Raw genomic sequence first — 16,968 nt, 5'->3', positions numbered from 1 at the left:
GCCTCAGTTTCAAAAGCAAAAGGAACACATAGGTGAGGGATGCTGAAACATCCCCCTTCTAGCAGCTTACATCCCTTGAGTTCATTTTCCCAACACTCGTGTCTCAGCCATATTCTGATGCTAGACATGATGCCAGTTAGAAGATTTGTAATTAGGACAGAGTTGCATAATTTAAAGAAGTAGGTCTGTCACCATCACAACTAATATCAGCCTGAGTGGGGATCTAAATTTCCTGGGACTAAACTCACCTCTCTATTCATCGGGGGGTGGCAACTTGTGGCCCTAACTTCTGAGCAAATATTCAAATTATATTTCCAAAAAGCAGTGTACTTGTAGTAATACAGTGGTGTAATGTACTTTATTTTAACCCTATAAAGAGAGGAAAGGGAGAGTAGTAGTCAACAAGTGATTACAGATTTCCAAATTTGCCTTTTGGGAGAACCAAAGGCATTCTAATTCCAAAATGAAATCAAGGTTAATGGAGAAAGTGTTGAATACAACTTTAAAATCAAAGCTATGTTTAAAGATTACATCAAAGGCACAAAATATGGTTGCCTTTTTATAAACTACAAGCCCTGCAGATATGGTGCCCCTAACAGAGCAGAGAGAAAGGATCAAAGCGAAGACTGTCATTTCAGTCTGTTTAAGCAAGAAATTATATCTAGACTCAGTCTATGAAGATGCATGTCAGAGTTGAAACTTTCATAGCACTGATATTTACTAAAATTCGCAGGCTTGGATATAGTACAAACACTGCTATTTAGAGAAAAAGGAAATGGATATTAGCTTCACAAAAGGAAAATGAAGGGTGACATTGGCTTGGAGGAGGAGGAAGCTAACTCATCTACACAGAAATTTAGTTATTGTTATTAAAATAAAGAATGCAGAATACTATTGAAACCCATATTAGGCGAGCTCAAAGATCACAAAAACGTGCAGCCTTTCAAGATCTCCAGATCTCTTCATCAGGCAAGATATTACAAAAGGCGGCATTCCCCACCCCTCTTCCCACCCCCAGTTTACTTCAGATTGACTACATTCTGCCCTAAGATGGTTTTTGGAACCTTAATCATGCAAAGTTACAGAATGTGTGGAAGCCACTGTATATAGAGATTTACACTGGTGGTGGGTGGGCAGAAAGTAAGTCTTGAGATGTTTTGAACTCCTGACATTTCTGACCATTGGCCATAGTGGCAGGAGCTTCTGGAAGGTGCAAGTCCAAACTATCTGGAGATGGGCTACAGGCAAAGGCTTCCCCACATCAGACATCCACATGAATGAATGGGTAGCAGAACCAGGAGAAGCCATGCAACATTGGGATGTGGCTAAAGGTGTGAACCCAATTTGCCTCTTCACCAAAGTAATGTATGAAGGGGGCTCCAATGACTGCAACATTGAATGATGACTTGCATATTTGAAATATCCAGCATTGTTTATATCAGCAGGGCCATCTCATACACATTTTGCTCTGCCTCCAAATCTGGGTTATTCTATGAATATTGGGATAGATTTGGTAACACTTGGTGTTTCCTTCCTCCTTTTTCTGGACAAGTATCATGCGCTATTGGTATATAGCATACTCCATGCATGTGGGCAAGTGAAGCCTGCTGGCAGCAAGAAGGCAGTAGGCAAGCAGGCTTGCAATGACAGATGAGCATGATTTCCCTGCTCCACCATGCACAGGGTCCATTCATGTCAAAGGCTCATGAGAATAGGGTTGTAAGATGGGACAAATCCGCCCATAGAGAGTCTATAACTGGGCGTTCTCTTCCTTTAGCACTTTGCCTGCCACCATGCACTTGGTACCTGTTGCCAGCATGGCCTAGGTTAGTGGATTCTACATTATGTTGACATTTTGAATCAATAGGTAAAAGCTATGGACTTGGATTTGTTAAAGCAGAAGGTAGATTTAATCTCTTGACACGTTATAAGGACTTTTATCATGGTGGAGCAAGACAGAGTGTGATGAACAGGAGCTGCAAGGGTGCTTCACATAAAGTACAACCAGAAGACAAAGAATGTCAGTGTTAAGAGATTTGGGCTTTTGACAAGAAAACCCCAGACAGGGATGCAGCATGTGTGATGTACTGTTGCTTTAAATTTTATCCTAGTCTGTAATTTTACTTCTCGCTCACTCTTTAACTCCCAGTTCAATAAAATTGATCTTATTGTGGCTGTGCGGCTCCTTTGAGCTACCTTCAGCTTCAATGGGAGCTTTCCTCCACATCGCCCCATGCAAATTGCAGGCACAGGGCAATAAAGGTTTAAAGAAACCTGCGCTTCATGCCAGGGTCCCAGTTTAGATTGTGCCTCTCCTAATATACTGACTATTTATTTATTCATTTATTTATTTATTACCTGCACGCTGCAGCTAAAATCTGCACATCATGTCTTGTTTGGCCCTGTAAAGGCAGCCATGTTTATTTCTTTGCTTGCTTGTTTATTTTTGCCTTGCGCAAATCTAGGAAGAGAACTTTGCCATAACTACCTAGATTGGATAGGGAAATTCAAGTGATCGAACAAACCTAAAAACTCCTGAGAGAAGCAAAGAGGAGCACAATTATTCAAGGATTTGAAAGCAAGGAAACACATAAATTGCACTAAACATGGTGGAAAATTATGTACCAGTGGAGAGAAGCATAGGTAGAGGAATTGTGATCATGACAGTGAATGAGGAAAATTAGAAAGACAACCGTATTCTGAACAGAAGGTGACAGATAATAATCCATTTATAATGTAAAATTATTTTTGAATTAAATATATCTTAGCTAAATAAAAAGTTGGAATAATTAGTAAAGTGGGATCCCAAACCTAGTTCAACCGAGATGTACTCTTCTTCCATCCATTTAACAGCATTTAACAACGCTAAGTTAAATGTTTGTTTTTAATGGACCCCAGAACTGTTGTTTTTAAATGGATACCGTTGTTTTTATTCTGTTTTTGATGGTTTTAAATTATGTATACTTTTTAATGATCACTGTTTTTAACTTTTGTAAACTACCCAGAGAGCTTTGGCTATGGAGCGGTATATAAATGTAATAAATAAATACCTTGGCATTTGATTCCATAGATATATGGGCATATATCACACAGAAAGCCAGGTGCACCTAGCGACTGAGGCAAAATCCCAGCATTTTGATTACAGTTACAGCAGATAGCTTCGTTGGTGTGCCCATATGAAGAAGATTCAGGTTTTTGGAAGAGGAATTTGAAGTTAGTGCAGAAAGTGTAAAGGAATAATATCTATGAATTACGTGTAAGTAAAAAACAAACAACAGTAAATTGGGGAAAGAGGCATGCTGCAAAACACTAAAATACAAATTGGTTTCCTAAAGAATGCAAGAAACCATTGGAAACTAATATTGGGGGTGGGGCGGGGGACCAGAAAACCACACTCATTGTGCTTTAGAAAGGAAGTCATTATGAGAAATAGCAGTCTTGCTGTGTGTCATGTTTACTGTACAGACAAATCAACCATAGTTGGTATTTTGGCCAGGCAGCAGGCAGCCTTGCTTGTCTTGATAAACTAATATTCAATAGAGTAGATACTGTCTATGTTGCCAGGCCAATAAGAGAGGGAGCAAGAGAGCCATTGATTATACACTATATGCTGTACCAGGCATAAACTGGTAGCAAAGGCATGAACGCTGCCAGAATACCTTTGACCAGGGATGGCTACTGGTTTGAGGGGGCACTGGGCAGTGTTCTGTAGTGGTCCTCCTCTTCTAGCAGTAGACCCTAGCAGATGTACCTAGTCCTTGTGGCAATGCTGTCATCAGAACTGGACAACTAGCGCTAGCCACCCACAGTGCCCCTGAGAGACACTCAATGGAGGAAGGTGCCTCTGATGTTAGTGGGTCGGTGAATCTGCTCTTAGTCTCAGTCAGAACTCTATCCAAGGTGTGGAGCTAGTCCCCTGCACTGCTCAGAGTGTCATGCCAGAAAACAGGGGAGGGGGGGGCATTAGAAATGGACCTGGCCAAAATGCTGGGGCCATGGCAGCTGCCTGGGATGCCAGGTACTGATTCTAGCCCTGCCCTTGGCAGATGGTTTAAAGGTTAGATAGAAATGGGGGAAATAAAAGTACAGGTAAGAAGGATGAGGTTTTAGCCAGTGCCATCCAAAGTTCTAGAAGGTTGCTTCTCTAGGACAAGCTGTGAGTTATCCCTATGTGTCTGTAATAAGAAGGTGGTGGAAGATATTCTTTGTCGTTTATTTAACTGTTATTTATATGTAGAGATCAGAATTCAGTTTGAAGGGCTGTCCTTAAAAAGCTTCTTCTTTTGGTATGTACTCCCCTCCAAAGTTGTACATTGCTTGTCTGGCAAGCCATTTAATGCCATTCCATGCTAGTAGATTAAGGTGTGTAGTCCTATGCATACTTTTCTGGGAGTAAGCCTCAGTGGACAGAGCAGGATTTACTTCTGAATAAACGTGCATAACATCGTTCTGTAGGGCTTTAAACAGACTTGGGTTATGAGCACTTCTCTTTGGGCTAAAAGGTAATAGAACCCCTGTTAGAACCCTATCAGGGTGGTCCGTGGCTCGAATCTGGATGTTTATACAGCTAGATGCTAGAGCCTAAAACACAGTATGCAGGAGATACTGCTGTGTTGGCTAGGCAAGAGTAGACAGCTAGGCTTCTAATTTTATACCACGTCTAACTAATCCAGAAGCTTCCTTACAATTGCAAAGGCTGATGTTACACACCCCTATTCCCTTCTGCACTGGAATAGAGTTTTGAGGCTCGATCACCATATCCCCAGGTAGCTTATCAGAGTAGGTCTCAGCCTCCTGCCAAGAAGTTCTTGGTTCAGCTGCAGAATCCCTGCCAATTTCCCACGGATGTAAATTCCTATGGTGCTCCTAGTGTGGGAGATTTGGGTTGCTGAGTTGCTGCAAATATTCTGTATTTCCTACCTGTATAACACTTCCAAGAACATGAAAACATAGCAAAATATACTCCAGTGATCATTCTCTGATAATACTATTGGGAATATCCTATATGAAATTTGTCATATTTGAAGCACCAAGTGAGTAGAGTGCTTTCATGTGAAGCTACATTGCTGTAGCTTCACATGAAAGCTACATGTGAAGCTTTCAAATCGTAAGAATTGAAAAAAAGTGTAAGGAATTTGGGTTTCGTTTTATTTGTTTCCTGTTTCTGATCCCAAAGTATTTTTGCCAGCATGCTTTTAACTTACCTCAGTAAGCATGAGCATTACCATTTTAAAAAATGAACTAAAGCTAGAATTATTAAGAATCCTCAGGAGTCGAGCTAGTGCTTCCAGGACCCAATTACTGCCATGCTTACTCTAATTTATTTGATCCAACTAAGGTACGCATGAAGCTGCCTTATATTGGGTGTTACCATTAGCCCATCTACTTTAGTGCAGTCGTCTTTGGCTGGAAGCCAGCGACTGTTTGGGATCTCAAAACGGGTCTTTCCCATCCCTTCTACCTGGGAATCTTTTGAACTGTCCTACATGCATTAGCGTAAGGACAGAGCTCCAGAAAATGGGTCAGGATCAGTTCCCAAATGCGAGATCAGTAGGCAGTCCCAACACATATATCTGCTTTGCACATAACAAGAAGCAAATCTCCCTGTGGTGCTTCTCATCATGGCAGCTGCCACCATTTTGAATATTCAGGCGCAGCAGAGACACACCGTTGTTTCTCATCGTATGAGAACACTACAAGGATAGATTGTTGGGGTGGTTAACAAGCCACCCAGAACCCATAGGCTATTTTTGGGTTGCAAGTGGCTTGTCAACTACCCCAACAACCCACTCCCACTGAGTTTGCACATAATAAGAAGCTATAACATGCCCCTGCCACTCACCGAATATTTAAAATTGCAGTTGCCATCATGACTAGAAGCCCAGCGGGGAATTTCATCTATGGTGGCTTGGTTACATGAGAACCATATTCCAGAGAAGACCTACGTGATTAGAGAAATTCAAGGCTGAGAGCTGGTACACTGACATGGTTCCATGTTTCTAGGACTCTGTTCCTAGAACCAAAGGCTTTCAAGCCAGGGTTTCAGTGACCCACCAGAGCACAGCTGCAGGCCATCAGTGCCACCTGAGGAATTCTTTACTCAAGGACAGAGCCTTGCTCATGAGTATACCTTTGCTCATGAGGAGTCCTTATTCCTCAGTTAACCAGAACATTTTGGCACCTGTGCTTTCTTGGACAAGGTGGCTGTTTGGTTTCTGTGTCCAAGAGGGGTTTAACTGCATCTTGAGAGGAATGGTCATTTGCTGTCTCCCCTGAGGGCCAAGAATCCTTCCATGTTCCTTGATACAGGTACATCTCTTGGGAAGGGGACTTCTCCAATGAGGAGTCTTCCAGAAGGGGCATGACATGAACTGGTAATGTCAGGGATTCAACCTGGGACCTTCTGCAGGCAAAGTGTGTGTTCTGCACATGCTCTAAGATGATATCTGCCCAACCCTCTGATAAAACACAACCCTGTGCTTGGGTCTACTGCAGTGCAAAAACTAGTCTGGAAGCTAAGCAAAACTGGCCATAATTAGAGGGTTAATATTATTTAGCATTAAAATTACATAAATTATTTTACTGTGGCAGAATAACAGGAAAAAGAATCTTTCTTTAGCTCTTAAGGCTTTTCTGATGCTGTTTAGACATTTTCTCACTTGGTTGCATCCTGTAGTCTATATAGGGCACATCAGTGTTGCAAATTTTATTTTTTTATTATTTTTCCAAAATGCACTTTAAATTCATTAGCTGTGTTTATTGTAGTTATAGATGAGGCAGCACTTTCATTCTGCGTTCTCTGTCTACAGTGGTTTGTACTTCTGAAACAATAACCTTTTTGGCTGAAATATCTTGTGCATGTTGTAAACCCAAAGTGTTTTGGAAAGTCTGAAAAAAGAAATCCATTAATCCATTTATGAGGACTAGACATTACAATAAATGTACGTACAATTATTTTTGATGACCTACTTATTCCAATAAAAGTACATTATTATTTCCCCCTTGCTTTAAATGTTGTCTCTTTAAAAATATCAAGGACGTTTTCTATTCCAATTTTGAAAGGGTCTAAGTTAGACTTCATTCGTTTTTATGAAACTATGCATGAAAAGCACTTGCTTTTGCTAAAAATGAGAGGATGTACAGATGAGTCTTCCACCCCTGCCCCCACCCCACATCCTGCTTATGTTAGAGTAGTTAAGAAAAACTTCAGAAGTGGCATGATGATGATGTGCCCATTAAAAGAATAGTTTTCTGGTACAAAATGGTGGCTGTGTTGATAATTGTAGTTGTAAAATCTTGCAGATGCAATCTTAAATATTCTCAAAGGCTTTACTTTATAGGCAACAAAATATAATCAACATTATATTTTACATTGTTTGTCTGATTATGGGTTGTTGTTTTTTTAACATACTACAAATAATCGATAATAGGTTCTGTTTGGCAAATAACCCAGTTAGTTGCTCCTTGTCACGATCAGGCTTGTTCCCCTTAGAGTGGGGGAAGGAGTTTCAGGCTATCAATCAGAATCAGATTCTGAAACAGAACTAGACATATACCATTCTACACCAGCCAAGGATGAATCTCCACCAGACCTTATCAGTAAAAACGTTAACAACTCAGAGTCTGTGAGATCTCATCAATTCTTAAAGGAGGAAGTGGCTTCTGAGTTGACCAGTCCCAGAGTCTGCCATAGAGTAAAACTGGTGGAGCTAAAAGATGTTTAGTTTTTAATCGGTTTTTAATGCTTTCTGTGTGTATGTTCTGTGTTTTAGAGTTTTAAATTTTGTATACTTGTTTTTACCTCAATTTTAGAATTTTGGTAAACCGCCCAGAGAGCCCTGGCTATGGGAGCGGTATATAAGTGTAATAAAATAAATAAATAAATAAATAAATAAATGAAGGCATGAGGTGATCAGCTCACCTAGCTTCTCACCAAAGACTTCTTCAGAGGAAGCCTCCCTAAAGTTAAGGATCTCAGGGAAAGGATCTTCCTTTTTGTTGAAAGGACAATTGTCTCAGTTTGCATAGTTTTTGCCTAGAGGAAAGTTTTTAGTCCTTAAGCTCTCTTCAGGTGGGAAGAGATGTTTATTTGCTGAATAAAGCTTTGTGGATTATTTGGCAGACCTCTTTATTGTTTCATACAGCAGGGGGAGGGTTTGGAAACATAACACTCCTATTGTAGAGCTCCATGTGCTCTTATGCACACATGGAGCTCCTGAATGAATGACTTTGCAATTCACTTCCATGGGGAGGGAACTCTGCTCATAAATTCCTTTTCATTGATGTGAAAGAGAAAAGCTTGCACATGCCAAGACTTTCTGGGTGATTTAATGTGCTTGAAGACCCACAAATGGCAAACATTCTGCCATTTTATGTGTCTCTGGTCAAAAAGGTTCCATTTTGTCTGAATGCAGATAAACTAGGGTGACCATATGAAAAGGAGGACAGGGCTCCTGTATCTTTAACAGTTGTATTGAAAAGGGAATTTCAGCAGGTGTCATTTGTATATATGGAGAACCTGGTGACATTCCCTCTTCATTACACCAGTTAAAGCAGCAGGTGCCCTGCCCTCTTTTAAATCTGGTCACTCTAGGGTAGCTCCTGCAGCTTTAAGTGTTGTGATGAAGAGGGGATTTCACCAGGTTCTCCATATATACAAATGACATCTGCTGAAATTCCCTTTTCTATGTAACTGTTAAAGATACAGGAGACCTGTCCTTTTCATATGGTCACCCTAGATCAGCCTTCCTCAACCTGGGGCGCTCCAGATGTGTTGAACTGCATCTCCCAGAATGCCCCAGCCAGCAGGGGCATTCTGGACAAAAAAGGAGCCCAACATCTCTGTAGGACCTCTAGAGATGATTAAATACTAAACCTTCCTTCAGTTCCAGTCTAATTGAGCCTCACTGTTCCACCTATTAATTAGCTGTGAAAGACCTGAGATTTAAGGTGCCTCCTTCTAGAAGTACCTTACTCTACACTGTGAGCTCAAATGCTTCTTTGCTGAACAATAACTTTTATGTGCAATGGGGAATTCACCTTTCCAGAACACACAAACATCCCTACTCTTATTGCACATAAAGCTTCTTCCGCACAAATCTCTAATTGCCCTCAGATGCCAGAATTTCCCTGTGTTCTGTTTCCCTTGTGTTTGCAAAATGATGATGGTATCATTTTGCAAACTTGAGTAGCACTAGTGGAGCTCCACCAAACCTGTCCTTTATGCAAGCAATTACACGTAATGTTTGCACAAGTGGTTGCACAATCACAATGTGGAACTGATGTGCAAACATAATGTGCAACTGACTGCACAACCAGTTTTACAAGTGTAATGTGCAACTGCTTGCACAACAGTAACGTTAGGATCTCTTCTTGCACATAGTTTGGAACCTAATTTCCTCTAGTGCAATGTCATTTGTGCTGGCAGAATTACACAGCTGGATATTTCCCATTATTTTAAAATCTTTTCTCTCTTTCGAAGTCTCAGTGTGAACTCCTTCCCACCCTTCTTTTTCTACTCTCCCAGAAACTGAAGTTACAGTATGCAACTGTGCCACAAAACACACTATCAATCCCTCCTTCTCTTTGATTTACTTTCCTGTCATGGGAAGCCTTCACTAGTTAACCATTTCATTACTGTCATGTTATGTTTTCTGAATAAAAACTATTATGATCTCACCTTAATCGCTCCATTTAGTATCTTACTTGAGCATTCTGCAATCCCGACTGAACAGTCTCTGTCGTGCGCTCTTGGGTTCTTTGTGTAACTGTTAGAGTGCTAATTCTGGGCCCACTCCGCTGCGTATTGGTAACAAGCTGCTTCCCCTATATTCTCCAATCGTTCATGTTCTGGAAGGGTTATACCCTGAGCACAGAGAAGTAGTTGGCAAATGTGTTTAGAAACACATGTTCCACACAAGCATGGTTAACATCTGTATGATACCCTGAGGAGCCACCTCCAGTCAGTGTAGAGAATACTGTTAGATGGCCCAGTGATCTGATTTGGTAAAAGGCTACTTCCAATATAGTCAAGTATTTTAGCAAGTTAAGAACATAAGAGCCATGCTGGATCAAAACAACAGTTCATCAAGTCCAGCCCTATGTTCATACAGTGGCCAACCAGCTGTCAACCAGGGATCCACAAGCAGGACATGGTGCAACAGCACCCTCCACTCACATTCCCCACTAACTGGTGTTTATAGGCTTACTGCCTCTGATACTAGAGGTAGCTCATAGCCATCAGGAATAGTAGCCATTGATAGTTTTCTCTTCCAGGAATTTATCCAACCCCCTTTTAAACCCATTCAATTTAGTGGCCATAGTGAATTCCATAGTTTAACTATGCACTGTGTGAAGAAGTATTTCCTTTATCTGTCCTGAACCTCCTTCCAATCAGCTTCATGGAATGACCCCAGGTTCTAAAATTATGAGAGAGGGAGAAATATGTCTCCCTATCCATATTCCCCACACCATGCATAATTTTGTACACTTCTATCATGTCTCCCCTTACCTTTCTTTTTTCCAAGTTAAACAATCCCAGCTGTTGTAACCTTCCCTGCACTGATTTATGCATTTTAATAAGTAAATAAAATTTATATACGGTTCTGTATCTGTTTACATGAGCACGATAGATTTCTCTTGCATCCGCAACCCACACACTAGATTGATTCTTTTGTTTATAGTCAATGCACTTAATTTAGTAGAGAGTATTTTCATCAGTGTGAAGCCAGTGTGGAATCTATTGTGTAAATTTTAGTCCCAAATTTCCATGACTTCTGAAAAAGAAAAGAAAAAAAAGAATTGATAACATGGCATTGACCTAGCTTTTTGCATTTAATTATACATATTGGGCTAAAAGCTCTAAAAGTTGTTAATGTTTTAAGTCTTGGCTACTTTTTGCAAATGAACGTGTATTTTTTTTCTATGATTATTTTCTGCAGTAATCAAAAGGACATTAACATGGACAGGAAATTAATCTAGCACTCTAGAGATTAATATTAATCTGGTAATGTACTGTCCTCATGATTTCGGGAATCCTTTCTCTTACAATGCATTATGGCAGTATATTTATAAGCTGTTGAGGTAAATGTTCCTCGTGCTTAAAATATGTCCTCATGTGTCTTTTCTTTTTGGCTTTCTAGAGCAATGGTGTTTGCTTTCTTTCAAATGATGTTGCATGAACAGTTAGTTTTTCTGTTCACATTAACATATTGAAAAGTCTCTTAAGGGTTACAGTTTGTGAGAAATAACCATAAGTTTTACTTTTCTATAACATGGGCCTCTTTATGCTGCTTTGAGTTCTAGTTCCAAAGGCATGTACAGACTTGGTTTTGTGAAGTTATCTAATTGCCGTTTACATAGGAATTGTAGCCAGTGGGAGTTCTCCACCCATATGCTGTGGTACAGATTCTTGCTAGGTTGGTCTTCGAGTGGAAGAGCAGCATCCAAAGCTGCCCTTGTGCTAGCGCAGCGGTTCTCAACCTGTGGGTCGCGACCCCTTTGGGGGTCGAACGACCCTTTTACAGGGGTCGCCTAAGACCATCGGAAAACACATATTTCATTTATTTGTAATTAGAAATAAATATTTCACAATATATAATTACATATTGTTTTTGTGATTAATCACTATGCTTTAATTATGTTCAATTTGTAACAATGAAAATACATCCTGCATATCAGATATTTACATTACGATTCATAACAGTAGCAAAATTACAGTTATGAAGTAGCAACGAAAATAATTTTATGGTTGGGGGTCACCACAACATGAGGAACTGTATTAAAGGGTCGCGGCATTAGGAAGGTTGAGAACCACTGTGCTAGCGGGAATGACCACTAGCGCAATGGGAAGCTAGCACTTCCCAGAGCAGCTTGAAACTAGGACAAAACCAGCATTTCCAGCATGGAACAAGTCAACAGAGCTCACAGGAGGGAGCTTCGCTGACCTGTCCTGTTCTGGAAACACTGTTTTTCGCTTTTTTCTGGGGCTGCTCTAGGAAGCGCTAGCTTTGTGTTGTGCTAGCAATTATTTCTGCTAGTGCAACCTAAGGAATGCTAGTGGACTGGATACTGCCCAAAGACACAAAACAATATATGATATGAACTTACTTTGTGGCTGTGGACATGTTGTCTAGGTCAACATTTCATTGGATTTTGCAATGAAGTTATGGGTACTCTTTGTAGAAGTTATGGGTACTCTTGGGTTATACAGGGCAACAGGAGCAACACACATACCTTGAATTTGGAAATCACTACAGTCAAGTTATGTGTTGGTTTACAAAGACTTGGGAGTTGGCTTGAGTGTGTGTGGGGGACCCAGGGTTTGTATTTTTAAAATACAAACAAATTTGGAATCCTGCATAATCAGGCAACTAACAAGAACAGAAACAGAAAAATTCAAACTCATAAATATGAATGGAGGCTACTGCTTATCTCTTGTGTGGGGTGTGTGGAATATGTGTTATTGGTGCTGGATGTGATTATGTGGATGTAGTATTTAAGAATAAAATGCAGGGAGGTGCTGTGTTAAAATAACAAAACTTTAAAATAAATTGGGGGGACATAATATTCATGCCTTGCTTGTACCAAGCAGCATCTGGTTAGCCAATGTTGGAAACAGAAAGCTGAACTTCATAAAATGTGGCCAGGGCCACCAATGCAATTCTTTATGTGGCTTTGTTAGATATCAACCAGTTTTTGCCAGTTTCTAATGTGATTCTGAGCAAAAATATGCAGCAGTGTCTTTCTGCTCTGCATAGAGATAATATGCTACCTAAACTGATTGCACTATTAAAGGCTGCCTCTTTCCTATGTCCCATTAAGAAGTGTAGAGTCAACAGAGACTAGACTTCAGTCTGATCCTGCAGGGCTTTTCTTAGGGTATGCTGTAAGAATGATATATTTATGACAGCTCCAGACATCAGCTATCCCTTGTTCTTGCTCTGCCCTTGGAAACTTGCCCAAGTCCAAGCCTGTGTATTTTTCAGGCACGCTGTTCAGATCTGTCTGTTAGTTTTAGCTTTACGGGGGTGGGGGTGGGGGGGTCAGAATAATGCAGCAGAGAGGTGGGGGCTTTTCAGATTAAGATATCCTGAAATCTGTTTTTTGTATTACACTTTTAAATTGTTACTCAATCCAAGGCTTCAGAAACGTAGGCTGTACACCTAAGGAAATAAACTGTAAAGCACTGTTCTTCTCTAGTTGCCACCACCCACAGTCGTGCAATGGGGTGGCTATCACGGAAAGAGCCTTCTTTGTAGTAGCCCCGACTGTGGGATGCCTTTCCCAGGGAGACCCATCTGATGTCTTCATGGCATATTAGATGCCAAGTTAAGATATTCCTCTTCCAGCAGACATTTAATTCAAAATCAGTTGCTCTGATTATTAACTTTGCTACTGGTTCTTTAATATGTTTAATATATTAAATATTTTAATATTTTGATATTGTATTTTTTGGTTTGGTTCATATTTTATTGTCGTTTTGATGGGTTTTTTTAATTGTAAACTGCCCTCAGACCATCTGTCATTTGGGCAGTATATAAATCTAATTAACAAATAAATAGAAGTTTTTTCTTCATTTATTTATTTATTTTATTTATTTATTATATTTATATACCGCCCCATAGCCAGAGCTCTCTGGGCGGTTTACAAAAGTTAAAAACAGTGAACATTAAAAAGTATATAAAATTTAAAACCATCAAAAATATAAAAACAACAGTATAAAACAACAGCATCCATTTAATCAACATAACAATTCTTTTAACATGAGAAGTCTATCTCTGCTTTCTTATGTGTTTAAAAAAAAACATGCAGTAAGCCAAAGTGATTGTTACGTAAGTTTGAGGTTACCAATGGCTTCTGTTCATGATGTTCATGATGTTCGGCAGAGAAAAACCTAAGGTTTTAAAAATTATATAAAAATATCTGAAGTCTGACAAAGATGAAGCTGTGGGGCTGAGGGAATGTTTACATTATCAAATTGGGCTTTGCAGAATCAGACAGTAGAACTAGAAGACTTACATTCTTACAGTCTTGACATATGGACTTTACTTTGGCACCATTCATTCATATCCTAGGACATTGATGCTGAAATGTTAACTCCCATGTAACATCTGCTGTGTGGCCTCTGTGAAATGCATTAGAGGGCCAGGTTTCTGGAGAGCAGGTGTCCACAATGCACAAATCCATCTTTTCTAATTTTGTTCTTTGCCCCAGACTTCCTCTTGATTGACCAGCTTAAACAGAATAAGAAGCTAGAAAGACCGTCCTTTCTTGGAAGTGGTCCATCCATGGAACAGCTGTAGTTGATTTTCAAGGATGAATCAGGAAAAAGAATGGCCTATCATTACAGTGATATGGATACACTGGGCCATCTATTTCCAAAACTTTCTATTTTGAGTCTCACCTGCATTGAAAACATTGTCAAAAAAGAAAGCCCTGTGGAGAACATTGTTCATTACTGACAGCGTGTATATACCTTTTAGAATATACATCCATGGGTTTGACTATATATATGCTACATTTTTAATTTATTTAATCTTTCCCTACTGTTCATGAAAGATAAAAAGAATCTAGTTTTTTTATGTAAGAAGAGGATTGATTGGTGTCATGTACATATTCATTCACTTCTGTTTATGCAAGATAATAAGAGTATTAACATGGAGGTGGAATAATGGTGTTTATATTCCATTGCCACTGTTTATATAAGATAAAAACAGTGCTTTTTAAAAAGTAAAATAGTGAGAGAACATTTGCTGTTATGTACATACATTAATTTCTTCCACTTGTGTTTATAAAGTATGAGAATGAAAAAGTTTAACAAGTTGAAGTGAAGTCAATTCTGTTTATAATGTGGTCCTTGCTGTTTACCTAAGATAAATTAATTTAGAGTATGTAATTTTTGTCTCTTCAGAGAGGGGAATTGGGGTGACTGCATTTGGGGCTATATTGTGTACTTCTAGCAGCTTCAGAATTCTTTCCCTTATTAGGGAATATGCAAGATATATGCTAAATCATGGCAGGCTGAATATTATATGGTTTCTTAAAACAGGGGACACATCACAGTGACTTAGAATGCAGTAGAACATAGATTGCCTCAGAGTTTCTGAAGTGATAACATCAGACAATAGAGAGAAAGTGGTACACAGATATCTAAAAATGGTTTTGAGAAAGATAAACCTCTTTATCACTCACCAGTAACATAATCCTTAATAAATGGTTGCATTTCTCTCTGTGATCCTGTTTTATTCCTTGGAACAAAACATATTTAGAGTTCGACACCTGGATAAGCTTCTTATTCTGCCTACTATTGGTTCCTGCTGATATAATGATAGGTAGACTGTTTGAATATTCTCTTTTAGATACAGCACTGAATATGGGGGGAGGGGTTTGTTCTGATCCTAAACACATTGGCTTGAAAACCTGAGAAATTCCTGGAGAAGACAAGTTGGTGGAAGGTCCCTTTCCTGCCCCCTTCTCTGAAAAGCCTGCACTGAGGGTCAAGGGGCCCACCTGAATGGGTTGATGGGGTGGGCTGTAGCATGGGGGCTGAGGAGGATGTGAAGATTGCCGAAAAACAGGTGGGGTCACCTTATGTAAGCAAGAACAGCAGCAGAATTGTTCATGAGTAATCACCCAGCCTGCCATGGAACCAATTATCCTAAGCTGGAACCAATTATCCATCTTGGACCGCTCCAACTTCCTGCTTGAAACTAAATACTTCCTTGTTTCGGACCTGTTACATCTCTTCATAAAGTATAGATTGCTGGCGAAGAACTAATGGGAATCTGTTGCTCTCTGTGCACACTGGTATGTTAATGAGATAATGCCCCAACTTTGGGTAATTACTCCTGAGTAATCATAGAGTGGGATGGCTTGAGCTGCATCCTCTCTCAGACATGATCACAGCAAGATTCCAGGGTACGATTTCAAATGTCAGGATAGAAGTTTTCCCCATCTGTAGATCAAGCAATAAGTATTTATTTATTTTATTTATTTATCATACTTATACCCCGCTCCTCAGCCAAAAAAGGCTCTCGGAGCGGCTTACACTTAGCAAAAAAGTATGCAATACAGACTTGACTTGTATTGATAGTATTGACTTCTACTAGACATACTTCCATGATATTATATTTGTTCTTATGTCCTTACCTGCCACTGAATTTTTCTAAGTGATCACCTGGGGCACTTTTATTCTCCTGACTCAAGATACCTCATGATAATCCACTTACTTCTTTATTAACAGTATTTCTCTCAACCTCAGTAGACTGACTGTGCACAAATATTTCCTACTTGGCCTGTTTATTTATTTACCATTAATAAAAGCACAACAGTCAGTGCTCTTCTTCATTATCAAATAAGGATACTAGTCTCTGTGCAGAGGATACCCAAACCTAAAAATATATATTGTGAGCTACAGGCATTTTAGAGACCTTTTCTGAGGAACCTAGCAGTAGAAATGAAAGAGGTGTTATGGTTTAGATAATCAGGCAGGCAGACAATGTATTGGAAAAATGAAGGAAACACAGCATTCTTTGCACACAATTTGCTTATGCCAAATGCATGGTTCAAAATAAGGCAGTCTTTCACAACTAAATCTGGAGAAAAGTACTGAGTAGGATGTGTTTAAGATGTAGCTTTATTGGAGTTTTATTTTCATTTCTGGGCATATGTACCCTTCCATAAGATTGTAGTTAAGATACTGGAAAAAACAAGCCAAGCCTTTTCTTATATATCGGAGATGACAGACTGCTTAAATTCAATGGCATTTTATAAAGCATCTAACAAGAACTGGGACTTGCCAGGTTCCATTTATCTGGCCAAGAATATATTTCTATGATCTATCCCAAGGAGCTTTTCAGTACAGTCTTACACTTAGTCTCTAAATTAATGATAGTGCTTCCTCACCCACCCCGTCCTTAGCCATGACAAAAGCCACTCTGCACTTTTATACATTATGTTAAAGTTTTT

General features: G+C 39.6%; 1 protein-coding gene across 5 annotated transcripts in view; it reads left to right on the top strand.

Moving 5' to 3' along the window:
* Positions 1-16,968, top strand: part of ZBTB20 (zinc finger and BTB domain containing 20) — a 584,371-nt gene that overhangs the window by 406,576 nt on the left and 160,827 nt on the right. The gene's annotated exons all lie outside the window — the stretch shown is intronic.

The sequence above is a fragment of the Elgaria multicarinata genome, chromosome 5 (genome assembly GCF_023053635.1).
Source record: "Elgaria multicarinata webbii isolate HBS135686 ecotype San Diego chromosome 5, rElgMul1.1.pri, whole genome shotgun sequence".
Classification (NCBI taxonomy): Eukaryota; Metazoa; Chordata; class Lepidosauria; order Squamata; family Anguidae; genus Elgaria; species Elgaria multicarinata.
This window is presented reverse-complemented; position numbering and strand designations above follow the sequence as displayed.